The sequence below is a fragment of the Tamandua tetradactyla genome, chromosome 21, assembly GCF_023851605.1.
Source record: "Tamandua tetradactyla isolate mTamTet1 chromosome 21, mTamTet1.pri, whole genome shotgun sequence".
Lineage (NCBI taxonomy): Eukaryota > Metazoa > Chordata > Mammalia > Pilosa > Myrmecophagidae > Tamandua > Tamandua tetradactyla.
This window is the reverse complement of record NC_135347.1, coordinates 49,260,941-49,278,266: the sequence shown is the minus strand read 5'-3', so window position 1 is coordinate 49,278,266 and position 17,326 is coordinate 49,260,941. Positions and strand designations below refer to the sequence as shown.

Sequence of the window (17,326 nt, the reverse complement as noted above, 5' to 3'; positions counted from 1 at the left end):
TAGAAACAGTGTACTCATTTGCTCATTCTTTCATTCACTATGTCCATGCATTCATTTATTCAAAAAACTTACTATGTATTCTAATTTAGGATAAAAGGATGAAAAGGGCATACCTCCTACCCTCATGGCTGCTCACATCTTAGCTGAGCAAACAGACTTGTAGGTAAATCATTGTAATTGAGTGTGACAATTGTTATAATGGAGGCATATGCAAAAGACCATGGGGGTATTATGGAGAAAAGGATTATGTTGGAGGTGGAGTAGGGTAGGAGTAGCTACCGTGTCCACTGAAATTGAGTAGAGATCCTAATATATTAATATTAGCAATTTTGATAACCATATTTAAAAAAATTCATAGAAACCATCTATGCTTAACTTTGAAATTATTGCTGGTTCAATTTCTGCATTGTCTTCCTCAGACATATATGCTGTTCCATAACTTTTGGTCTTTGTCCAGCTTATCCTGATCCACATCTGTTCCATTTTAGTTGTTTGACCTGCTTTTAAGTTATCTGTTATGAGTTTATTGTGTCCACCAAAAAAACCAAAACAAAAAAACACATTCAAGACCTGACCCCTGGTCCTGTGAGTGTGACTTTATTTGGAAATAAGGCCTTTGATATGTTAATAATTAAGGAGACCAAACCGGATTAGGGTGGGCTCTTAATCTAATATGACTAGTGTGCTGTAAGAAGAGGAAATTTGGACACAAACAGATGGGGGTGAACACCATGCATTACTGGCAAGCTATAGCCAGCAGCCAGGAGAAGGCATGAAACAGATTCTTCATTACAAACTTCAGAGGAAGCATGGCCCTGCGGGCAGATTGATTTTACACTTTAGACTCCAAAACTGGGAGGCAATAGATTTCTGTTGTTTTCAACCATATAATTTGCAGTGCTTTGTTATGGTGGTCCTAGCAAAGAATATGTACTGAGTTAGACTTGGGACCCTACAAGTATACTGTTTCTGGTAACAGCCTCTCTCTTTGACTTATTGCAGCTTCTTGTAGGAACTTCACTCACGTGATCTGGCCCCAGACTCCTACTCCACTCAGTACTACAGTGTTTCCAGCCAATTTTTTTTTTCTGGGGTACAGTATCAGAAAAGGAAAGTCTGAGTGAAGGCCGAACTGTGAAAACCATGAAACCATGAATTTGGGGCTTCATTCTTCAGGCAGAGGCACCCATAGATGGTTTCCAAGAGTGTTGTGACGCCGTCAGGTCTGTGCTGTGGAAGATAACAGTCTCCTGTGACAGAACCATAAGGAAGAGAGTGGAGTCAGGGATGCTAGTAAAAGGCAAGTGATAATGAGACCCTGAATTGAGTAAGACAGTAATGATGGAGAAGAAAGAATAAATCAGAAAAATTTTAGAAATGAAACCCATGAGATTGGATAACTAATTGGAAGCTGAGGGTGAAGGAAAGAAAAATATTGACGATATTTTCAATTTTTCTATTTGGGGTGATTGGTTGAGTTACTTTTCTGTATTAATATTCATTATACTTGCCATTTATTTAAGGATATCTTTTCTAACAGACTGGACTCCATGAATGCAGGGACTTTGCCTTTCTTGCTTATGTCTATATTCCCTAGCATGTGGTATAATGTCCAACTATAATAATATATTCAATAGTTGTTGACCAATTGACTAGTTTTATTCATTCAATAAATATTTATTGATTTCAAGAAACTGCTATAGGTGAAATTTAATACCTTTAACTAAGACAGGATATACACGAGGACGAGTGTGTATAGCATTTTTAAATCAATAAAAGAAAAATGAATTTTCAGCTACTATCAATGATAATGCATAGGAATATTCTTATAATGTCTACTAGTGTGTGTGGTAGGGTGAAGTTTTGATTTGAAAGCGTTGCTTTGATATATAGGTCTTTTGAGTTATGAATTAAAACAAAAAAAATAATAAAAACCATCCTTTTGTTTTTATTTTTCTGATTTTCTTTGGAAAAGCAAATTATTTTAGCAATAGACTAGGTTCCTTATCAACTAGCAAGACAGAACTAAAAGATAAACAAAACACACTTTATTTAGAAATAGAAACACTTGAAGAATTATTGGCTGCAGGAATCCACAGCTTATTTTATATATGTATGTAAACCTGTTGGTTCCATAAAGATCTGCTTTGTAGCTCTGAATTGATAAATCTGATTGCTCATTTAGTGTAATAGATTTCCTTGTAAAATAGACCCCATCAGTATTGTACTGTGTTTCTACTAGGTGTTTAGTAAATTTGGGTTGAAAGATTGATTGTTGCCAGGAATTAGAAATGACCTTATGTTTCAAAGATGCCTGACTAGTTGCAGTTATATGCAAAAGCTTGAGCCTTGTGATCCCCCAGTTGTTTTATGTAGTACAAACATCCCTGGCTCATTGAGAGTCAGATTGGATCTTCTAATGTTTTGTGGTCAGGTCCTGGGAAAGTTTTCAGCCATGCCATAAGGTCCAGGTACCTTAACCCAGCAGCAAATTTCATAGCCTGTGGGTTACGCACAGAACAAAGTCACAACGTAGATGGAGCAAAGACTGAGTTAGAAAAAGCCAGGGAAGACCTCTAGAAAGAGTATTTAGGTTTGTTGATAATGGCAAATCTTAGCTGTAGTAGGATGGATGTGACTATATTGAAGAGAATTGATCTATTAGGCTTTTCCCTGGATTTCTTGATAGAGAAAGATTGACTTGGGTAATGGATAAAAGAGATGAAAAAGAATACATGATTTTACTTTTTCTGTTTGTTTGTTTTTGTATAATTAGCCTCAGCCTCTTCCTCTAACAAATCTCACTGTTGGCAGATATTATATTTTTTCTTTCTTTCCGTTGGCTGTGCAGAAGGCTAAGGACTTGGCCCAAGGAATGGTTGTAGTTCTGCCAGGATTTAGACCAGGAGGCATTAAGTGTTTTGGAGGTCAAGTGGCTTGAACCAAAGTGAGGGCTATGAGTGTCATATACCTATTTAGGTTTTAAGGGTTTTAATATTTCTAGCAGAAAGATCCTTATCTTTTACCTGCATTTATTTGAAAATCCTATGACGTGTGCTTATATGTAATAAGTATTCAAGATGTTTGCTGAATGAGTGAAATGATAAAATTACATTCAGAAAAATGGAGTACTGTAACCCCAACAGAGAGTAAGGAGCCTCCTTCCTTAAGAAGTTGTCACAGGTTTTTAAGAGGTAACTGTAAAAACAACTGTAACTTGGGGGAACAGGAATGTCTTCATTTTCTTGGGCTATCTTAACAAAGTACACACATTTTGTGGCCTCAAACAATGGAAATTTATTCTCTCATGGTTCTGGAAGCTACAGGTGCAAAATCAACGTGTCTTACAGCTTTGAGATCTCTGAACTCTAGGGGAGAATCCTTCCTTGCCTCTTTTAGCTTTTTGTGTTTGCAAGCAATCCTTGGTGCTCCTTGGATTGTAGCTGCATCGCTCTATCTCTGCCACATGGGATCCTTCCTTTTGTGTCTCGGCATCTAAATTTCCTTCTTGTTATAAGGACACTAGTCATTGCATTAGAGCCTACCCTATCGATTTTATCCATGTCCTCATCTTAACTTGATTATATCTATAAAGACCTTATTTCCACTTGAAATCACATTCATAGGTTCCAGGTGGATATTAATTTTTAAGAGACACCATTCAACGTGGGGAGGATTATGGGAACTCCTAAGGTGATCATAGATAGCTGCAGTCTCATGTTCCTGCCTACAGGGGCCACTGAGAAGATGATACAGGAAAAGAACACCCTGTTGACGATTTTCTAATTTGTATGCTCACAGTTAAACATAAAAAGGGTGGGCCCTTTGCAAAGCTGTGCATTAGGCTAAAATTTCTTGGAAGCTTGATAGTTTGCTTTATTTATGAATACTGTTGTTTATAATTAGAAGTTGGAGATGGAGCCTGTAGAGTCTAGAACAACCCTAAACCACTTACTAAAATGAAAAGAAATGGTTGAGTTAAAATTAGGTTATTTAGGGGCTATATGGGAGCCCTTTACTTTCTTCATGATTTTTCTGCAAACCTACATTTACTCTAGTAAACAGTAAGAACAATATATACACACACACACACATACACTGTGGACGTAATAGTAGTTCTAGCATCAGTATGAATCTGAATTTGAACCTGACTTGAAATCTGGGACCAAGAACTGGTGCTAGTTAGAACTTACACTTAATAACCCAAGACTTCTATCTAAGCTCAGAAAACTTTCAGTAAAGATAGTCAGAGAAATAAAAAATTTTCACACCTTAGGAAAAAAAAAAGGTTATCTAATTCTTGTTTTATTCCCCTGCTTTCCTGGACTTTTGGTCTTCTTGTTTTTTAAGAATATGCAGCATTTAAAAATATTTTTGTCATGTTTGTAGAAAGCAGTAACAATAAACATATGACTATTTAAAATTTGGAATTTGTTTTGTAAAGAACAGAATTTGAAGCCACCAATAAGGATTTGAATTAAAATAGGAATTAATGGCCTGTAATTAAAATTTTTTTATTAAAGTCTATCATGTTCTAAAGGGTTTCTTCAACTGATGTACTTGATTTGATCACAATAATTGCTAATGAAGCTAATTAATAAAATTGCCTTTGGAGCTTCAGCTTTGATGTGTCCTTTAGTTAGAATATCTGTGGACTGAGCAGAAGTGTGTTTCCTTCCTAGCATCTGCTTTTCATCTCAGTCAAAACAGTAGTTAAGGAGAGGGCATAAAAATAAAGAGGTATGCTAACTTACCATTTAAAAGTATTTGAAAGTATCAGTCACAATAGTCCCAGGAAAGATTGAACATATAAAAAAATAATTGCACTAAACTGGGCATTTTGTCCAGAGCTGCCAAAAAATATAGACAAGGATAATAGACATTAAATAAAAAAATGTGTATAAAAGGAAAAAAAATAAATGAGTGTATAAGATTTAGGTATAGAATTAAGGAATTTTCTGAATTTTCCTTTGCTTAGGGTAGTTTCCTCTTCTGTCTTAAGGATCATTTGTGTTTACTTTTTATAGTTGGAAATTCTAATGAAAGGATGCACTTATACTCACACTCCCATATACATACACACATACAGTAAGTGCATTAAAAAGTTACATGGAAGATTCCAGTTGCCCAAGGATAGCCTCTTGTGATCTTCTCAACTCCCAGGTAGTACTGCTATTATCATCTTGCCCAGACATTTTAGCTCATTTAAAAAAACTTTAAATTGCCTTTTTATAAAGTATAAGTTATTTTAGTTTTAATTCTTTGAGTCACAAAATAAGTTTTCTACCTACCGTATAGTGTTACTGTGAGTATTCTGGAATACACAGAGTTTAGAGCTGAGTGATCCAGTGGGAAAATAACATTCAGTATTGGAACAAGCCTGAGTTGCTTCATATAGTACTTCAATAGATATCTGTTGAGCATTTATGTTTTAGGCGGGTGTGCTGGTTTGAAATTATGTATGTACCCTAGAAAAGCCATGTTTTAATCCTAATCCCATTTTGTAAAGGCAGCCGTTTCTTCTAATCCCCATTCAGTATTGTATGCTTGAAACTGTAATTAGATCATCTCCCTGGAGATGTGATTCAATCAAGAGTGGTTGCTAAACTGGATTAGGCGAGGCGCATCTCCACCCATTTAGGTGAGTCTTTAACTGGAATCCTATAAAAGAGAACGACAAGAGAGAAAGCCAGGAGATTCAGAGAGAGCAGAGAATGCTGCAGCACCATGAAGCAGACTGTCCACCAGTTAGCGCTTTGGAGATGAAGAAGGAAAACACCTCTGGGGGAGCGTCATGAAATGGGAAGCCAGGAGAGAAAGCTAGCAGACGATGTTGTGTTTACCACGTGCCTTTCCAGATGAGAGAGAAACCCTGACCATGTTCAATGTGTGCCTTCTTACTTGATAGAGAAACCCTGAACTTCATCAGCCTCCTTGAATCAAAGTATCTGTCCCTGGATGCCTGTAATTGGACATTTCTATAGACTTGTTTTAATTGGGACATTTTCTTGGCCTTAGAACTGTAAACTTGCAACTTATTAAATTCCCCTTTTTAAAAGCTATTCCATTTCTGGTATATTGCATTCCGACAGCTAGCAAACTAGAACAGCAGGGTATTGTGGTTACAAAGACTAAAAGACATCATTTCTTTCTCCAAGCAAACAATTTCATGGACAGACTCACTTATAATGAAAATATAATAAAAATAACCATTATCATTAAGACATGTATTATAAGGGTCTATGAGAATCAGGATCTACGTTTGCCAGAAAAGTCTCTGAATGGTTTCCTAGCAGAGGTGGAGTTGATCTGAATGAGAAGAATAAGTAGGCACTTTTTAGGTGGAGAGTCGAGGGAGGCCCTTCTTGCTTGGGGGTGATGCATATTTAAAGGCATGGGGAGTCCAGAGAGCAGGAGAACCACAAATACATGCAGACAGCGAATAAGTGATGCTAATAGGTGAGAGGTGGAAGATGAGGGCAGATAAGTGGGCAGGGATGCTCCTGCAAATGAAATGCTACACTTGGAAATTAGATAGGATTTTGATCTGTTATTGTAATCATCATGTGTTAGGAAGAGTACTATGGCGGCAGTGTGGAGAGTAAATTGGAAGTGGTTGAGACATGAGGGAGGATTAGTAAGGAAACTATTTTAATATTCCAGGCAAGAGGTAACATGGGCTGAATGAGGCATACATTTGCCATGACAGCTGAGTATTATGTATGTGCCATTTGTCAAAGTAGTGAATTCAGGAGGACAAGTAGTTTTCCTTTAGGAGATAGTTCAATTTTGATCTGGTACGGAAAAAGAGGCCTAAGCTAAAGGTATATATGGCAGAACCTTCAACAGAGAAGTAGTCATCAGACTCATGGAAGGGAGTAAAACCTTCAGCACTGGTTGTCAGGGTCATGGAAGTGAGTTTTATGTGAGGACAAAAGTACAGAGATAGAAGTCAGAACCTTGGGAGTGGATGAAACTATCATTACAGTAAGTCAGAGCCACAGATGTGTATGAGACTGTCAGCACAGAGATTATTGTCAGAGCGATGCAGGAGAGTTAGTGATTGTGGTGTTTCGGATCTGTATGTATCCTAGAAAAACATTTTCTTAAATTTAATCCATTCCTGTGGGCATGAACTAATTGTAAGTAGGACCTTTTGAGGAGTTTACTTCAGTTAAGTTGTGACCCACCTTGTTCAGGATGAGTTTTAATCCTGTTCCTGGAGTCCTTCATAAACAGGAAGCAAGAAGGTGCAATGAACCCAGTACAGAAGGAAGAAACCAGAAGATGACATCATGTGCCTTGCCATGTGGCAGAGGAGCCAAGGAATGTTGGCTACAGATCTTTGGGAAGAAAGCATTGCCTTGATGTGGACATTTTCATGGCCTCAAAACCAGAAGCTAATATAGTCCCATTGTTTAAGTCAACCCATTTCATAGTATTTGAATAGTGCAGTCTAGGAAACTGAAACAGTGGTTTTCAGAGTCATGAAAATAAGTGAGGGATAAGTGAGACCACCAGCATTGAGGAGTATGTTGGAACTGTGGGACTGAGTGATATTACTTAAAGAGTGTATGAAGTGACAAGAAGGTTATATTAGTCAGAGTTCTCTAGGGAAACAGAACTGACAAAGAGATATATTTAAATATTATGAGGTTTTTATAAGATTGTCTCATGTGACTGTGGGGATGGGCAAGTTGAAATTCCATAGGGCAGGCTGCAACTTTGGAATCTGAAGAAGGTTTTTGATGAATTCCCTAAGAGAAGCTTGCTGGCTAAGATGGAGATAGAAATTCTCTCTTCAGACTGCTGAAATCATCACTTATCTTTTCAAAGATTCAATTGATTGGATGAGTCTTCACTTATTGCTGAGGCCAATCTCCTCAGTTTATTGTAGATGCAATCAGCCATAGATGGAATCAACTTACTGATGACTGAAGCCCATGAATTATCCTCATAGTAACAGTCAGGTGAATGCTTGCTTGACCAAACCACTGGATGCCCTAACCCAGCAAGTTTACACATGAACTTAACCACCACAAGAGTCAAAACCTGATCCTTGTGGAAACCTAAATTTATGATCCAGGTAGAGGTCAAAGAACCTAGTCAGTGAAGGAGAAGGAGTGACAGAGGGGCAGCATGAGAACCAGGAGGGAGTGACGTCACAGAAAGCAGGGCATGAGAAAGTTGGTGCCTTCTGGGAGTGGTTAGTGTCCTAAGAGATGACCGGGGTGAGAGCTGTTTCTGTTTGTAGGCTGTGGAAGGAAGCCAGGTAGCCCTGCACAGTGAGTAGAAGGGAAGGTAGTCCAGACACTGAATGTAGATTTCTTTCTCTGGGAGTTTGTGAGCAAAAAGATAGCCTAGGAAAATAGAACAGTGGTCTTCAGGGTCATGAAAGTGAGTTAGAGGTTACAGAGAGCATCAGCACTGAGGTGGATGTTGGAGTTATGGGACAGAGTGAAATTATCTAAAGATTGTATGAAATAAGAAGAGAATTGTATTAGAGTTCTCTTAGGGAAACAGGGTCTTGGGGGAGTTATTTTTACATATTTTTTTGGGAGATGCTTAGATTTTCGTATGCTGAGGGGGAAGGACAGATGAAGACAAGAGGCCCGAAATATAGGAATAAGCTTGTTACCACTGTCCCCTCTAGTTCCTCCTGCCAACAGTGGGTTGGTTCTTAACATGTTTTGGTGGGAGACGTTTGCCCATAGCAGTAGCTGATTGAAATCCCCCTTTAAAAAAGTATCACTCCCCAGCCTTCTCCCCCGAAACAGGAAAGTCTTGTCCTTAGTTCCAAATCCAGATCTTTGCTATGGTAGAACATAAAAACAGAATGAGGTGGAGGTTTTAGGAATTGGAATTATGTTTCACCATCCCTGTTACTAATTGTACTGTTACTTTGTCCATGGAGAGAACAGTCTTAAAAAGGATTAAAGCACAAAACTGCTCTCTAGATATGCTGGGTTCAGTGCTCCAGAGGTGGGCACTGAGCAGTTTCACATGAGTTTCCATTTGCCCAATATATGTTCATGCCCTGGTTCTAAATCAGAAGTTAGAGAGATTGAGAGAATAAAATGCCATTTCTCAAAATGAAATATTAAAAAGATCTTCTGTTATTCTCTCCAAGTATAATTTCAAGTTCATCCAGAAGGATATAGGCTTGAAGTATTGTATCTGATATTTTTCTTGAGGTAGTTAATTTTTTTGCATCTGATTCTTACTAATTGTTATCATAAAAAATATCCGATTAAAAAGCAATTTGTGTTTGATGCTGGAAATTCAAACATTACAGAAGTATAAAACATAAAAGTGGAAAAGATAGCCACTGTTTTCAATTTGGTATCTATTCCTCCAGATTTTTCAAAATACACACTAGTATCAATATTATTTATTTTAAATAAAATGACTCATTACATTTTGACCTTTTAAAATAACCTTTTTATTTTAGAATGGTTTTAGGTTTACAGAAAAGTTAAGATAGTTCAGACCATTCCCATATACTCCAAAACCAGTTTCCTCTACTAGTAATAGCTTATATTAGTATGGTATGTTTGTTACAATTAATGAACTGTTAGTGATATATTATTATTTAAATCCATACTTCATTCAGATCTCCTTAGTTTTTACCTGTTTCCTTTTTCTGTCCCAGGATCTCATCCAGGATACTACATTATATTGAGTTGTTATCCCTCCTTAGGTAACTTTTGGCTATGACAGTTTCTCAGATTTTTCTTTTTTCTGATGACCTTGGCAGTTTTGAGGGGTGCTGGTCAGGCATTTTGTAGAATGCTGCTCATTGGGATTTGTCTGATGTTTTTCTCATGGTTAGATTGAAATGATTGTTTTTGGAGGAGGAAGATGCAAATATTCTCAAATCATAGCAAGAGTACTTGCTATCAACATGACTTATTACTACTGAGGTTAACTTTGATCATCTGATACCGAGGCAGTGTTTGCCAGGTTTCTTCACTGAAAAATTATCCCTCTGCTTTTAAACTGCATTCTTTGAGAGAAAGTCACTATACATATCACTTGAAAGATGTGGAATTTTGCTCCACCTTCTTGAGAGGGACATACTTTCATAAGTTATTTGGAATTCTGCTCAGGAAATTTGACTCTTCTTCCCCATTTATTTATTTATTTATCCAATAATGTATTTATATCACTATGGATTTATAGATTTTTCTTCTATACTTTGGTTTTCTTCTATACTTTGGATATATAACTGGAAGTGAGATTGCCAAATAATTTGGTAATTCTATACTTAACTTTCTGAGGAAATGCTAAACTGTATTCCACAGTGGCTGCACCATTTTACATTTCCACCAGCAAGGCATGAGTTGATGTGAAATGTTATCTCATTGTGGTTTGTATTTACCTTTCCCTAATGGCTAATGATGTTGGATATCTTTTTGTGTGCTTTTTCGCCATTTATAAATCTCCTTTAGAGAAACGTATATTCAAGTCTTTTCCAGTTTTTAAAAAAATTGTGTTGTCTTTTTGTTATAGAGTTGAAGGATTTCTCTGTACATATTCTAGATATTAAGTCCTTATTGGATATGTGGTTTTCAAATATTTTCACCCATTGTGTAGATTGTCATCTTGTTTGCATGATAAAGTTCTTTGTTGCACAGAAGTTTTTAATTTTAATGAGGCTCCATTTATCATTGCTTCTGCTGTATGTGCTTGTGGTGTAAAGTCTAAGAAACCATCGTCCAACAACAAAGTCCTGAAGATGGTTCCATACATTTTTTCTAAGAGTTAGATAGTTTCTTATAAGAGTTAGACTCTTATATTTAGGTCTTTGTTCCATCTTGAGTTGATTTTTATATATAGTGTGAGGTAAGTGTTCACCTTCATTCTTTTGCAAGTGGCGATACAGTTTTCCCACCATTTATTGAAGATACCATTCTTTCCCAGTTGAGTGGTCTTTGCCCTCATGTTAAAACAGTTGGCCATAAATGTGCTGGTTGATTTCTGAGTTCTCAAGTTAATCCCATTGAAAAATATCATTGAAATATGAAAAAGTCATTGAAAAATATGGAATGCTTCATGAATTTGCATGCCATGCTTATACAGGGGCTATACTAATCTCTGTATCATTCCAATTTTAGTAGATCTTCTGCCAAAGAAAACATAAGACTGCTGTTTTTTGAAAGGTTGAAACCTTTATCAGCATTCTGATTTTAAAATCTTTACTTTTGGCTGCATTTTTATTTTCCTGTGGAGATTTTTGAAGGTATAGTGATTCTAATACTTGAAATGGAAATGTTAAGGCTGTTCACCAGAGAGGGCTACAGGAATCCTGATGAATAAAAGTACTTATAGAACTAAAAAATGTTATTAGAAACTCTGGCCACCATTCTACATTTAGTCTACAGAGAATAGAATATTCAGATGTAATATTTACAAAAGTTCATTATTAAGGAGATTCAATCCAGCATTTGGCTGATGTGGTTAGACAGTGTAACTGTTCTAGAAGAAAAGAATTTTAAACCAAAATTTATAAAGGAGGAAACTGTTCTGATAGTGAGGGGAGACTACTCTTGCACAGGGATGGGTTAGGCAAAGGTTCAGAAGTAAAAATACAGCCGTTAAGTACAAAGATGTTTATAGAAGACAAGGATAATTTATTTTTATAGGGTGTGTGGGTCGTGATCCTCTTTTTAATGCTGATAACTGTCAATTAGTAGATTCCTCAGGCAATTCTTATATATTTCTTCCACATGCATATTCTCTACTTTCTTTCTGTCTTCTTATACCAATATTTTGGAGAGTAGATTTTTTTTGTTTGTTTGTTTGCATGGGCAGGCACCGGGAAATGAACCCAGGTCTGGTGAGAACTCTGCCTGCTGAGCCACCATGGCCCACCCTGGAGAGTAAATTTTAACAACAATATAATTGGAGAATAGCAGCATAGAACAAGTGTTGTTATTTTGCTAAGTCTTCCTCTAGCTCTCACTTTTTATTGGTGGTTTTTTTCATAGTATTCTTTGTCTGTCTTCTCTTTTCCTTTATCACCTCCTCTTCGTATCCTCTCATCTCCTTTTCTTTTTTCCCTTCATTTAAAGGTATAAAAGCTTCTGAAACTTCCAATAGCTTCTGATACTAACTGCAAATATTGCAGTAACTCAATTCAATTCAATTCTGACTCTAACAGAGTTAGGCTAGACCACCACAGTTTGATAGAAATCCTTTGTAAGAATACCTTCAGACCACAATCCCAAGTTCAGGGGTCCAGGCCACTCTTCTGACCAACTGGTTACAAATTTGGGGATTCCTGACACCCCATTAGGTTTGCTAATTCACTAGAATAACCCATAGCACTCACTGAAATCACTATACTTATTATTATAGTTTTATTCTTGTAAAAGGGTATGAATAAGAAGAAGCCAAAAGAAGAGATACATGTGCAAGGTCTGAAGGGGTCTCAAATAAAAACTTCTACATCCTCTCTGCATGGAGTCAGAATGCCTAACCTACCTGGCACAACAATGCCATTATCAATCATGGAAGCTCATCAGGGTTTCAAGTGTCCTGAGCTTATATAGGGTCTCATTATCTAGGCATGATCGATAGAATTAGTGTCCACGTGATTGAACTCAATCTGTAATGTAAGCATTTAGTGCTATAAATTTCCCTCCCCACATTGCCTTTGCTGCATCCCAGACTTTTGATGTGTCCTGGTTTTATTTTTATTGGCCTGAAGATATTTCCTAATTTCCCTTGTGATTTCTTCCTTGACCCATTGGTTATTTAAAAGTGTATTGTCTAATTTCCACCTATTTTGAAGTTTCCTGTTTTCCCTTTCTTCTTGACTTTTAGCTTCATTTGTTTGTGATCAGAAAAGATACATTGTATGATCCCAGTATTTCTACTCAATATGTGACTTAACAGATGGTCTATCCTGGAGAATGATCCATGTGCACTACAGAAGAATGTGCATTCTGCTGCTATTGGATGATGTGTTCTATATATGTTGGTTAGGTCTAGATAGTTTATAGTATTATTAATATGTTTGAACATTAGGTTCTGCCCAGATGGAGGAAGTATAATATAATATAGAGGATTACTTTTCTAAAATTATATCACTTTTTGAAAATCCCCAAATCTGTGAATTCCATCCAAAACACATCATTTTCTTGCAAGTGACTTGCTTGAATCTGAAGTTGAAGTTCTTGATGCAACTTTTAATCCATTAAAAAAAAATAAAATTCATTTATAGAGGAACTGAAATCATTAATTACGTTGGAGCGCCTTATCTTTTTTATGATACACATATTGCTGTGGGTATAGTGCTCTAAAACATCTGTTCAGTCGTCCGTTATAGCGGCACAAGAATGCTTTTACATGAATGCAATGAAGTAGCAGATGCTTCTTAGCGACAACTTCCCAATTCATTTAGGAAACAAGTCAGTTTTGGATTTGGTTTTTCCTCCAAGTATGGCAACTGTGCAGGCAATTAGAAAGAGGTTAGAATAGACAAATCAAGCCATTTTGTATAATTTTTTAGGGTGATGCAAGTTAGTCTAAAAGCCTCATCTAATAACACTTTAATAAAATTAGCATTTTTCTTACTATGCAAATAATTGTTTGCCATTATAAGTATTATACCAGTATTACCAGCTTAAGCTTCTTTATTTTCTTCTTGGAAACTTCCTTTGGATGTTGATTTATCATCAGCTTTACAAGTAGAAAAAGTTGAATGCCCAGGCATATTAGCAGGACATGGGGATTCAGCATCTGAAAGTCAAGCATAGATCCTTCTGTGAGCAACTCCTGTCACTCAGAAAGAGATCATGAAGTACAGAAGTTGACTCTTGTGGCACTTGTCATTTCCACATTTCCCTTTGTATGGTCATTGGTGGGGCTAACCCCTTCTTTACTGTGTTCTGAAGGGTGCCAGAGAAGCCACTACTGCAGGCCCTTAGGTGGTATTCTCCATTACAGAAACTGCATACTTGATGATTCATTAAGATTTTGCTGTTAAAGAGCACTTCTCTTAAAAGGCAAAGACTCTTGATAGGAGAAATTTGTCCAGCCTGTAACAGTTAGTATTGGTGAGTTTTTCAGGTCCCTTTCCTCTGAAGATAGACCAGAATGCTGAACTTGGAAGTGTTATGCTGAAAGATGAAAACAAGGCTATGCAAAACAAGAACTAGGGGATATGAAAAATCAGTTTGCCTTCTTCAGAGTTTTGTAAAAGAATGGGCTGGGCCACTAGCATAGTGTCTTTAAAGTGGATGCATTCACTCTGAAGGCATGGAAAACAATTTGTTTAGATGTGGGGAAAAACATCAGAAGCTCTATTTATATTTACTTTGATTTTTAAAAAATTAAGCTTTACAAATATCTTAAATATGGATTTACTTTGGTACCTTAACTCAGTTCATTTGTCAGCATATCAGGTGTTCTAAGTGTTATTCAGTGCATCCAAAAGGAAACAGGGGGTGTTGGACAGTAGAAAAGAGGGAACAGTGGTGTCCTCCCTCTTGCAGTTTACCAGTGCCCTGCATTTACGGAGATGGTATCATCTAGTTTTGCTTTACACTAACTCCCATTTATCAAACTAAGAGCTTTACAAGATACTTGCAAAGAAATCCGAATGACAAAAATATAATAGCAAATGTAAAAAGCAAAGAGATCCAAAAATGAGCTATCCACATTTGAAATTAAAGGGATTATTTGAAGAATGGATTTTCATCCACTATCATTAATGATGACCCTCAACCTATGTATATATATTGTACTTTGAGATTACCCAAAGATACTCTGAAGCCTTTGACCACTAGAGAAGGGGATTTAGTAAACACAGCCAGTGACATATTTCTTCCTTATGGATCTGTAGATCTTTCTCAGGTATTGGAACCATTAAAATCACCTATTGAAGAAATGAAAAAAGAGTTAAAGCCACACCTTTGCAATGCTATATCACAACCAAGAATAAAACCACCCAACAAACAAAAAAACTGCAGCATATTCAATCAAATTGCTCTCATCAAAATATTACTAACAAAAAAAGTGTACCATTAATAAGTAAAATAATTTTATTTTCCATAGCATTTTATCTACTATGTTGATTTGCACCCTTGGAACCTGAGGCCCTTCATCTATATACAGATTAGGCAAGGTTCTTTATGAGGAGAAAAGAAATCACCTTTGGCTTTTCAGAGTCTCCTTTGAATTAAGGCTACTGCCCTCCTTGCTGCAGTGAGAGGCAGGCCAGCTGTGCATGTGGGATCCAGGTGTCCAACCACTCAGACTCCGATCAGGATTGGCTGCTGAGCAGCACTGACTCTGGACCCTGAAGCCCAGGGACAGTCAGCACCTGCGTGTTCATTTGCATGTAATTTACCTGTTTCACCATCCTGAGGTGTTTTTTCAACAGGTACTTTAAGTCAACACCTGCAACTCAGTTCAGCCACAACCAGGAGCTCAGAAAACTGAAAGCAAAATGGGCAAGGTGCCCACTGAGGGGGTGAGATCTGGGTGCCAACCAAGGTCCCATGATGCTTAGAGCAAAGACTAGCATAGGGTGTTACTTCCATCACCTAACTGAAATAAGTACTTTGAAACCATTTTTTCTTCATCTTTGTCTCATTCTTTAAAATTTTCTATTCTGATGTATGTTTTACAGTGTACTGTAGTATATTAGTACAGAAATACATGTACATAACTGTTCAATAAGTAAATATATACATATTAGGGATGAGCACCTAAATCTTTGGACTCATAGAGGTTGGCAGTCAAAAATATTTAGAGACCTGACTTCTAGGCTGGGAATGGAAAAAAAGAATTTATACTCATTCCTTCATTTATTTATTTAATTCAGCAAATCAACATCAACAACAAAAATGTCTGTTTTCCAGGTCATGGTCAGTGTGCTCTTGAATACATGAGTGAATAAAAGAGGCAAAAGCCCTGTCCTCACAGCCCTCACAGTCTAGGGGATATGTGCACGCCACAGTAGGAGAAGCCTTTCCATGCTCCATTCCCCCATACCAGATGAAGATGCATTCTTAATAGTACCAGTTCTCATTATAGCATTTACAACACTATAACAAATAAATGCTTATGCAATTATTTGTTTTCTCCCCCATTACCTACTAATTATCAGGCCATTCAGAGGAAAGAGCATTCTGTTTTGTTCAGCAACATCTCTCATTTGCTCGGAACTACGTCTGGCACATAGGATTTTCTCAGCAATCATTGCATGAATGAGTGTGCTTATGTTCAGAGTACACGCACTCCAGCATACACACACATGAACATACAGGAACACGTGTATAAGTATGTGTAAAGCTGAGAAGGAAACCCAGGGACATTCTCAAGTAGAAACTATGGCTAGGGCAAGAAGAACTTGTATTGAATAGAATGAAATGTGGAAGGAGACTTTGTAGTGGGCTGGAAGAAGAGTATGCTAGACAGAAGCTCAGACGGCTGGAGGTAAGAGGGTGACAAATTCTAGGTGACTGGGCAGCCTAGTGGGCTTGGACCAAACAAAAAGTCTCCTAGAGATTTATCTGTGTAGGTAGTATGTTCATTGAACTGAAAATGAACCTTCAGATAGCATGATTAGGATATTATAAAGCCGTCCATGATACATAAAACTGGTTTATACTTGAACAAGCTGAAAAAATAAAAATATTTAAATCTCACAAACCAAATACAGACACGGGGAATTAATATATACTCTGGGAACTATGTATATTTTCTCTAATAGCACTCGTTATAATTATAATTTTAAAATCATTTGTGTTATTATTTGTTTAATGTGTCCCCTCACATTAGGGCATAAAGTCTGTTGCTCTCCCTTCTATTCCCAGATTCTAGGAAAGTCTCTAGAACAGGGACTGGCAAACTATGGTCTGCTGCTTATTTTTGTACAGCCTCAAGCACTCAATGATTTTCACATTTTTATATGGCTGGGGAAAAAAAAACAAAAGAAAAATATCTTAGGGCACATTAGAATTATATGAAATTTAAATTTTTGATTCCATAAATAAAGCTTTACTAAAACAAAGACACATATTAATTTACATATCCTGTCTATGTTGCTTTTGTGCTACAAAGACAGAGTTGGTTAGTTTTTGGCAGAGACTGTATGGCCCAAAAAGTCAAAAATATTTATTATTTGGTCCTTTACAAAAATGTTTCCTGACTATTGGTTTAGAACATAGAAGATACCTTATAACATTTGATGAATGTATTAATTAACAATTAAACACTGCACATACTATGTTCCAGGTAGTTTTACATGTCACCTCATTTAATGCTTACACACTCCTGTGAGGGAAATAGTGCCTTTATTTAGCAAGTGAGG

At 36.8% G+C, this 17,326-nt stretch overlaps 1 protein-coding gene, 1 long non-coding RNA gene and 1 pseudogene across 6 annotated transcripts in view; 2 read left to right on the top strand and 1 right to left on the bottom strand.

Moving 5' to 3' along the window:
• The window catches only part of LOC143665623 (uncharacterized), a 56,566-nt gene extending 55,019 nt beyond the window's left edge, over nt 1-1,547 (top strand). The window contains exon 4 of the long non-coding RNA XR_013167119.1: nt 1,003-1,547. This is a non-coding gene — a long non-coding RNA (uncharacterized LOC143665623). The remainder of the gene's footprint in view (nt 1-1,002) is intronic.
• The window catches only part of ATG10 (autophagy related 10), a 437,178-nt gene that overhangs the window by 247,047 nt on the left and 172,805 nt on the right, over nt 1-17,326 (top strand). The gene's annotated exons all lie outside the window — the stretch shown is intronic.
• Nucleotides 11,038-11,137, bottom strand: LOC143665817 (U6 spliceosomal RNA; annotated as a pseudogene).